The 8,566-nt window shown below is 40.4% G+C and overlaps 1 long non-coding RNA gene across 5 annotated transcripts; it reads right to left on the bottom strand.

Annotated features, from left to right (window-relative positions):
* Positions 1-3,369: 3,369 nt before the first annotated feature.
* Positions 3,370-7,104, bottom strand: LOC125508847 (uncharacterized). 5 transcript variants are annotated; one of them, XR_007283790.2, is made up of 3 exons: positions 6,421-7,005; positions 5,524-5,840; positions 3,370-3,972 (listed from the first exon to the last, which is right to left on the bottom strand). It is a non-coding gene; the product is annotated as an uncharacterized LOC125508847 (long non-coding RNA). The 5 variants fall into 5 exon arrangements; XR_007283787.2 differs by having other exon boundaries at positions 3,370-3,915; positions 6,421-7,003; XR_015604626.1 differs by having other exon boundaries at positions 5,524-5,629; positions 6,421-7,001.
* Between the last annotated feature and the right edge of the window lie 1,462 nt (positions 7,105-8,566).

Below are 8,566 nucleotides of genomic sequence, written 5' to 3'. Positions count from 1 at the left end.
ACATTTAACAGGAAAGGAACATCACCTCGATATACAACTTCTTCAGGCACGGAAAGCATCTCAGGCAACTGAAAACTTGGTCCAGGTTGGGGACGACAGATTCTAGTGCCAAGACCTTCACTGTGCCCAGAGTCTGGGTGAAGCTTTGCTGGATGACAGACGAACATACATCTTCAAAACTAGTTATAACGTTGATATCAAGAAGGAGAGGTATATAAGGCGACTGTTGTACCTGAAAGTTGTAGTATTTGACAGACGAGTAGCCCACCACTTTCAATTTCGGCGCAGAAATGACATTGATTCTTGTTGGACCTTGTCGATCAACTACAAGTAATCTCTCAAGTGAAGGTGTGTCCTGGATGACCATATTGTGCTCCAAATTTTGTGATCTCTCGTTGCAGCACCAACAACACACATAAATAGTGTGGACAGTCCTGGAGGTGATGTGCAAGGTACTCGACCAATTCATCGCCTGAAGACGAAGGAACTTGAGTGCAGTACGGCCGCAGAGCAGGCGCTCCATGTCATCCTTTGGGATGCGGACGATGACGAGCTCAAGGTGCTTCAGTCGTGGTAGAAAAAGAGCGGGCGCGTCATTAAGGGGGGGTGGCAGTTCATGAACTTGGCGAGGTGCAACGTGGGCACGAAGCGGAGCACGAACGTTGGCAGCAAGCTCATATGCCCATCATTATAACTTAGCTTCTCGAGCATCTATGGCGCGGGATCGGAACCACTCATCAAGATTGGCTTGCTCCTTGCCATTGGAACGTAACTTGCCCGCGGTAAGGCCTTTGATTGGGCCATGGTGACTACCGAGGATCTGGGAGAACGCATCCAAGCTTTGGCGATATCCACAACAGAGCTTGTGGGCGTGGAGGAGGTCGACAGGGGTGTGGAGCCATAGGGTGCGCCACCGCCGGGAAACGGGGGCTGTCCTCGCCCGATTTCTGATTGGGAGGAGGGATATGATGACTATCAACATATCATTGGGGAGGTTGTTGATGAAGTCTAGGCCTGCTGGAGTCGCTTGCGGTTCTTTCTCGACCTGCCTCCACTTGTTGGCAGCCTCGTTCTCCACCTCGTCGGCGGGGATGGGAACCTTTGTCTCCATATTCACGCAGTGCTCCGGTGCTTCAGCAGCCCCAGCGTCGCCACTCCCTCCGATGGGGCGCTTCGGCGGCATCCTCGTACACTGACGACTTTGAGGACTTAGAGCGGCGTCGAGGATGCGGGCGGAGAGAGAGGAATTGTGTGTGGCGAGGATGGGGGTGCGGCCGCTCGGCAGCGCCATTAATATCTACTAGTGGGAGTGAGGCGGGCGGCGGTCCAAGGCTGTCTCGCTTCCCGGTGAGAACGACTGCTTAATCTCTAGTATGAATGAAATATATGATTAATTACTGAATTTTAGTTGCGAAAAATAGACGGTGATATTGATTTTTAGCTGCATATTTTGACAAATCGCAGTGTCTCTTGGCTTAGCGCCGAAGTCTGGCTTTAATTTGCATACCGTAATCTGAACCGTTTGCGTTGAAGAGATGCACAGATCCTGCGTTGAACAGCTTGTACGCTTCCCGGTGAGCCTGCGCACCGGACTGTGGTCGCACGCCTCCCGTTCAGTCGAGCAGCTGTCCACACGGCACCTCATATAGCCATTAAAACCAAGATATGTGGCGTCATGTGAATGGTTAACTGAACGCACACGATTTGAATTATACAAATGTTTGTGATATTAAAGTGGCAGCTATTTTTTTTCAAAATGCATTTGTTGGCTATCATTATTCGAGTGCACCTTCTCTCAAAATGGACACAGAAAATACCACAACACTGGTGCCCTTCCATGATAGCATGCCAAGTTTCATGAATTTCAGACGAGTTTTGGATTTACTAGAATTTAAAAACCAGGCATCTCAATATTTTGCCGGCAATCAACGATGCTCTGGTGTTTGAAATTCATTCCCATTTCTTACAAGGGACCTAAGCATGCACTCAAGGACACAGATTTGATTTTTCAACGAATTTATATGTACTGGAGCATGCACATGTAGTTCAAATTTGAATTATGCACATAAATGCATTAAAAACTCAGTTAATGCATAAAAATGTCCAAACGAACCCCGAAAAATCACAAAAATTCACACAACACTCATGTTGTTCTATGTTGACACGAGAAAAAAACTTGAAAGCAATAAGAGGCAATGGATATCGTTTTGATAGAGGCAAAGGTGTCCCGATGTTTCGATGAGATGGTGGCTACCGTTTTCTGTGGGAGTCGACCTTGACGATCCGATTACGATCGTGCGAGATGTCGCGCCTTAGCAATCGCTAAACCAACTTCCGAGGGGTTATTGACCATGCCGGAGCATGATCAACCTGACCACGAGGGTCTGTTTCCTACGAGCAAACGAAGAACAAGTAAGAAACTAAGATTACAATCTGGATATTGCGAATATAAGATGAAAGCTTTATTGATCAAGGTGGGGTTCTGTGATGTCTTGGTCTGGTCGTTGAACACAAACGAAATACGCGAAATTGCAGGTATGGCAAACTTTTATTCTAAACAAAACCCAAAGTCTAAACGACGCCCTAAGGGTTTATATATGGACGAAGAGGGGGAATTTCGTGGCCCTTGGTGGAGTGGTTCGAAGCCAACGCTAACTCTTGTTTCCCCACACATACAGACTCTAAAAACAACCTATACTTAAGTATTTCGAAAATACATGGGCATGGTCCAATAATAAGGTGACGCAACACCTACAATAGCCTCTGGATGAAAATTATGAAGTGGCATCTTGTATATTTCGTCCAAGGCTTCATGCACTCATTATGGTGGCTTTAAAGTCCTAAAATCATCACTTGAAACTTCGTTCTTGTTTCCTTTACGCATGCCATCAACTCCATGCTTGTTCTTGCTCCAATGTTCATCCTTCTCCAAGCTAGGCCCTTCATTTGTAAGCAAAACAAATGTATCCAATTTAGACGGTATCATATCTATTATAAGTTAAAACAAGAGTCAAACGAGCCATCACATTTACCCACATATGCTAATATTATTACCACCGTCAGATCAAAATAATGATGGCTGAGATTTAAAAGATTTTGCGTAACATGTTAAGATGTATGTGTGAATATATTGAACTATCACGTCTATTCCTCAAAAGGAAAAAACTATCACGTCTATAAGCATATGCACAGGTGGAAGCACGGAACCGTGTGTATTCGGCTCAAAAGAAAACGTCCGTATTGATTTAGGATTTTTTTTTTGAAATTGTGTACATGCAAATATTAATGTGTAATACAAAACAATACAACACGCTACGTCAAGTACTACAACAAGTGTTCTAGCAAATCTGTCCGAGACAACCACAGAAAGATCCAAATAATAGTTTTCTTTCTCAATGATGGGTCAACAAATAAGGATATCCAAGCATATAAGGATACGTAAGTACAACTCACATGCTGACAATCCAAAACCGGACAGATGCATGCAAGACAAATATAGGATCAGGACTCAACACGGTGTTAGCCACATCAACCAATATAAACAAGACCAGTCGTCCACATAAAACACATGCCCAATAAATCAGCCAAAAACAAGAAATTGAAGGGAGCAAGTGGGTCGAAATCAATGCCTGAGTCTTGACACCACAAAGAAAAATGAAGATGGTACGATGATGCAATGGGAGACTTGCCGCTCAACTCGACACGGACATAACCAGTGGGACGAAATCAATGCCTGAGTCTTGACACCACCAAGAAAAAATGAAGCTGGTACGATGATGCAATGGGAGACTCGCTGCTCAACTCGACACCGACAAATATCGAAGTTAGCAAGAACTGCCACTGCACAACTACCACATCCAACTGCTTCATGTGGCACGAAAACTCAAAGTCAGACGGTGCCCAATGTCTTCTCACCTGAATCATCAAGTTCGACAATTATTAGCTGACCACGTATAGCACACGCCCAAGAATCTACCAAAAACAGGAGAATCAAAGTGAGCCAGTGCTAGACACAATGAGAAAATTGATGCCTGAGTCTTGACACCACAAATAAAACAAAGTTAGCTGGTAATAGGAAGCAACGGGCGACTTGACGCTCAACTCGACACCGACAAATATTGAAGTCAACAAGAACTGACACTCCATGACTACCACATCCAACAGATTCACATACTCCCTCCTTTTCGGTTTATAGGGCTCAATTCAAAAATCTCACCAACCAAGGTAGATGATGAATGGTGGAATACTTTTTGTAGTTTGCAAAAGCACCTAATTAATGCACTTGTTTTCCTCAAAACATTATGTTTATCAATGCATAAATTGCAATGCATGCATGCATAAAGTACATGCATTGGTCAATTTTCTCTTAATACTTGCATGCAATGATTTAATGCACCTTGGAATCTGAACATGTGATGGAAAACAACCAAATTGAGCCTTATAAAATGGAAAAACTAAAATTTTGAGATAAGCCCTATAAACCAAAAAGGAGGGAGTAATACGTAACTTGAAGTTGGACGACGCCACGCCCAATGTCTTCTCACCTGACTTATCAAGTTTGGTAATTATTATTTACTAAATTCACTTAGTTTTGGGAGTTTTCACTGGTACTTCATGAATTGAAAAACTATTTTTGTATTATTTGTAGGCAAAACATTGTGCCACACAAGAAATTGAGCGACTTAACAACGAAGGGACAAAACGGGAACATTCAAGTGAAAGTAATAAGGATACGGGATAAATCCTGCAATTGATGAGCTTATTAGCCTAGATATGATCTTAATGGATGAACATGTATATTCTTTATATTTTAAACTAGAAATTATTCTAGCATTTTTAAAAACAATTACTAAGTCTCATACACACTTTCAGATCAAAGATCGATGAGCAATCTACTTATGCATTTAGCAATTTTACGATTGAGGAATCCACAAAATATCCTCCTTTTATTACTTTGAGCTATCTACCAAGAACCTGACTTAATACAAGAACGGGCAAAGGAAGATATACGATGCTCATGTATGTTTATGATTTCAATTGAGACTTTCAACTACACTCCAACGCTTGGGTATTTTTATAGTTGTTATTAAGACTTCAAACTAATTATTTTTATGACCATTATACATCTATCTTTAACTTGCTGAGTCATTGGATGGGAAATCTGATGCTCCAAAGTTAATACCATAATTATGTAAAAATAACATTTGTGCCTAATGATCGACTAGAGATGATGTACTTATACAATAAAGCTGACGAGGTAAAGGTGTTTTTATTCATTTTCCAAAATTTAAAAATTAGGTACCATGTTTATAAGTTCCAAACCGATTCGGCACATATGTTGCACATGATTTGATGGATGATGAAGGGGACGCCTTGCTAAAACATAATACAAAGAAGCTGAACATGCAGTTAAAAGGGTGATAGATTTTTATTCACATATACACTTCTAGATTTTTTAGAAACATGTCTAATTTCCAAATATATATTTATTTTGCAGTCACGAAATAATAAAGTTTCACCTACCAAAATGTCATGTGAACTGGTGCTTGCGAAAGAGGAACCACATGATAGAAATGGGGCTACAGTAAACAAAGATGGGCACCGCGACCAACTGTTATCATCATGTGAACTACAAAGTGACAAAAAGAGGAGACTGAGATCTATTGTACTATCAAATGACTCAAGAGGAAGAATGAAATGTGGCAAGTATGACAGAAAGGAAGGGAAAAGATGTCCGCAAGAACAGGAAATCTGCTGGAGCAAAGTAAAAAAAAGGCTGGAAGACCAAGAGTACAAAGGTCAGATGTTGTCGCTTTTTTTTTGCAAAAAAGAAGACCACACTGCAAAAAAAAAAATCCATGTTACTGACATCATAAGGAAGAAGACAAGTGCCGGCTGAATGATATAGTAGGTGAAACAAAGCCTTGGAGAACATGGAAGTTATCCAGAAAATTAGTGGATTGGTTATCAACAAAATACCAAGGTAGATTATATATGTATTTACAAAGATATGATAAGAGTACTTGACAACGACCAGGATAACTGGATAAGGACACCTATTAGATTATAGTGGTGTGAATGTCCGCAATATTAGAAGCAGCTCATATTGTAATATCTTGAAAGAAATGCTCTTTTGTCAGTTTATTGTTCTGGACAATAAAACTTCTAAAGCTCATACGACTTTTCAGTTAAATAAAACCATGAATAGATGTTCGATGTCATAAGCACTACCTTCAACCATGAAACTTCAACCATTCTATGTGGATTAATACATATGAACCAAATTACAGTTAACAAATTAAAGCCTTTTTCACTGGACATAGTAACACAACAAATACAAAATAAAACACTTTATAGTGTCATGGGAGGAACTATAGGATGTAATCTGCATTAGGAAATATGAATACCATAAGTACTTACATTTAGTATGAGTCCGACAGCACGACAAATGTGGAGGGTAACAACTCAGTAAGTCAGTAGCACGATTTCGTTCTGCAAATACACGAACCGGCGTCCCATCCTCCGTGAGATCCCCCACCGTCTCCTCCGCGCCCCCAACCTTCAGCATCTCTGCCACGGCCGCTAGACGAGGTTGAGCAGCACAGCCGGCGCTTTCTGCCTGGCGCTCACCGTAGCCGTGTTGCCAGTGTCAACGAGGTAAGTGAGGATCCGCACCCGTAGAGACTGCATCAAACGCATGCACGCACTCATCCGGACACCTAAGCCACCACCCAAGGAAGAGAAATTCAAAGAAAATAAGTGGCAACTAGATTCAGGATAGCATGGGGATCGATTACTTGATGCCAGCAACGACATCTTTCAATCGCTCGCAGCAAATCGAAAGAAATGGCGCTTGTGGATGAGAGGAACCTGGTGGGGGATCTAACGAGATAAGAGCATAGTGCATTGTATTTTTTCAAGGGAAACAGGTTGTTTTTCTTGGAAGAAAAAAAGGTGCGTGGTGGTATGACTATTGGGCCTACATCAAAACCGATGAGCCTTACATACGATGCACTATGCACACTTGGTTTCTGTTTGTATATATCCACAAAAACTTTTTTTTTGAGATTTATATCCACAAAAACTTGGTTACCTAAAAAACTAAAAAAATCTTGGTTACAGTTTTATCCAAAACAGACTTGGTTACAGTTTTTTGGGGTATACATGTAATTGCTTTGGGCGTGTTCACAAAAAACAAAATTTTAAGTTCTGTATAATGGAAAAAAATCTAAGTCCAAATCTCTAGAAAACTAAAGCAAATAAATGGCAAGTCAAATAACTCTACTATATATATCATGTAAATAATTTCTATAAAAGAATTTGCAAAAAAATTGTATGGCATGCTTCAATGTAAAAAGAAAAGAGAGATATACTCAAATTGGATACCTAGGTAATTGAATAAGACGAGCCATGGAAGACGGTCATGCACAAGGCAGCTATGTGTCTCTGCGGCATATATGACAGAGCCAGGCAATTGGCGAACTATTACCCGGCGTCCTCAATAGCAACTTTTTTGCAGGTACCTCAATAGAAAATTTAAAGCAAAAATATTTATTATAATGCAAATGGATAATATATTTTTGTTATATGTGAAATTTGCAACAGATAAAGAAAATAACACATTTATTATCTATAAAATTTTGGCCGCGCAAATGCGTGAGTGCACCTGCTAGTTCTCATGAACATTAGAATCATTACCAAGAAACGAAAGTACCTGATAATTTGATTGGCATGCGCGAGCTCTAGTAATTGATCCAGTATGTATAGCAGCAGGGTCTGTGGGTGTAACAATGGTATTGATGTTCTCATCATCCTCCCCTTCTTGAAATGAAGTCGTCCTCGGCGGAAACTCATCTTCCTCACCCAAATAAGGCTTGAAATTTGCAATGTTAAAAGTGGGACTAACCCCAAAATCTATAAGTAGCTCAAGTTTATATGCATTATCATTTATCTTCTCTAACATCTTAAAAGGGCCATCAGCACGTGGCATTAGTTTTGATTTACGCAAATTAGGAAATCTATCCTTACGCAAATGTAACCAAACAAGATCTCCAGATGCAAACACAACATATTTTCTACCCTTATCTTCAGTAAGTTTATATTTAGCATTCATACGCGCAATGTTTTCCTTAGTTAACTCATGCATTTTTAAAATCAATTCAGCACGTTGTTTAGCATCAAAATTAACCTTCTCCAAAGATGGAAGATGTAACAAATTAATAGGTGCATGAGGTAGGAAACCATACACAATTTTAAAACTGCACATGTTAGTAGTAAAATGCAACAGACGATTATAAGCAAATTCAATATGAGGCAAGCATTCTTCCCACATTTTCTTGTTATTCTTCAAAAGAGCCCTAAGCATGGTAGACAATGTTCTATTGACTACTTCAGTTTGTCCATCAGTTTGGGGATGACATGTAGTACTAAAAAGAAGTTTAGTCCCCAACTTAGCCCATAAACATCTCCAAAAGTGGCTAAGAAATTTAGTATCACGATCTAAAACAATAGTATTTGGCACACCATGCAAGCGAATAATTTCACGAAAAAACAAATCAGCAACATT

This window comes from Triticum urartu, chromosome 5A, assembly GCF_056163025.1.
Source record: "Triticum urartu cultivar PI428250 chromosome 5A, HENAU_Tu73, whole genome shotgun sequence".
Lineage (NCBI taxonomy): Eukaryota > Viridiplantae > Streptophyta > Magnoliopsida > Poales > Poaceae > Triticum > Triticum urartu.
Note: the sequence above shows the minus strand (reverse complement) of the source record. Positions and strands in the feature narration are given on the sequence as shown.